The sequence below is a fragment of the Macaca fascicularis genome, chromosome 18 (genome assembly GCF_037993035.2).
Source record: "Macaca fascicularis isolate 582-1 chromosome 18, T2T-MFA8v1.1".
NCBI lineage: Eukaryota > Metazoa > Chordata > Mammalia > Primates > Cercopithecidae > Macaca > Macaca fascicularis.
The window spans coordinates 49621234-49622882 of record NC_088392.1 but is presented as its reverse complement, the minus strand read 5'-3'; positions in this window follow the sequence as shown (position 1 = coordinate 49622882).

Sequence of the window (1649 nt, the reverse complement as noted above, 5' to 3'; positions counted from 1 at the left end):
TGAGTCATTCAGGGGTAAGGTCCAAACATTGGTGATTTTAGAATTTCCCACATGCTTTTCATGTAATGTTTATCCAAAATGAATATGCAGTAGGCCAATGGTTCTTCAAGTGAGGTCTCCAGGTCACCAGCATGAGCAACAGCTGGAACCTTTTTTAAAATGCAAATTATTAGACTCCACTTCAGACCTACTGAATCCAAAACTCTGGGAATGGGATCCAGGGATCTGTGATGCAGTAAGCCCTACAGATAACTCTGGAGCATACTAATTGTGCCTCAAACTTCAGCTGGCATCAGAATCAGAATGTCTGATATTGTAGGTTTGGGGTGTGCCTCCGTAATTTGAGTTTCTAATTAGCTTCCATGTAGGGCTGATGCTGCTTGTTCAGGAACTTTGGCCATTACTAGGCTAAAGTGTTGCCAAAATGTAATCTGAAAATAACATGACAATGTGTCTAGAGGTGTTTTAATCTGTCAAGTAGTATCACTTTTGATCTAAAAATTATTCTTTTTAAAAATTTATTTTGAGAGATAGGCTCTCTTGCTCTATCACTCCGGCTGAGCTCACTGTAACCTTAAGCTCCTGGTCTCAGGTAATCCTCCCGCCTCAGCCTCTCAAGTAGCTAGGACTACAGGTGGTTGCCACAGTGCTCAGCTGATTTTTTATTTTTATATTCTAGAGACAGCGTCTTGCTATGTTGACTAAGCAGGTTTCAAACTACTAGCCTCAAAGAATCCTCTCGCCTCAGTCTTCCAATGTAATGGAATTACAGGCGTGAGTTACCGCACCCAGCCTAGAATTACTCTCCTTTAAAAAACAGGCTTTGTAGCAAACTATCGCAAGAACAGGAAATCAAACACCGCATGTTCTCACTCATAGGTGGGAATTGAGCAATGAGAACACCGGGACACAGGAAGGGGAACATCACACACCGGGGCCTGTTGTGAGGTGGGGGGAGGGGAGGGATAGCATTAGGATAAATACCTAATGTAAATGACGAGTTAATGGGTGCAACACATCAACATGGCACATTTATACATGTGTATCAAACCTGCACGTTGTGCACATGTACCCTAGAACATAAAGTATAATTTAAAAAATAGGGTTTGTAAAACTTTTAGTTTTAAATCACACCAAGTCTCTGTTCCACTTTTAGAACAAAAGCTATTTGTGGACAGGAGCTCCTGTCTTGTTGGTTACTGACAGCACAATTTAGCTCTCAGTAAACATTTGTAGAATGAAGGAGTACATGAAAGCCTTTGTTTGTTTCTTTTGTTTTTTACTGACTTATAAACAACACACAATTATTCATCACTGTTCCAGAGGCTAGAAATTCCAAGATCAAGGTACTATAAGATTCAGTGTCTGATGTGGCCTCACTTCCTGGTTCGTAGATGGCCACGATTTTGCTGTGTCCTCACATAGTCGAAGGGGAAAGATAGCTCTCTGGGACTTCTTTTATAAGGGCACTAATCTCCTTCATGGGGTCTGCCTATTCGTGTCCTAATCATCTTCCAAAAGTCTTTTCTCAAAATACCATCATGTTGGGGATGAAGTTTCAGTGTATGAATTTGCATGGATTTGGGGGAACATTTTTTAGGGCATCATATGTCCCAGGGTAAGTGTATCCATGGAGGGTTAGCATTTAA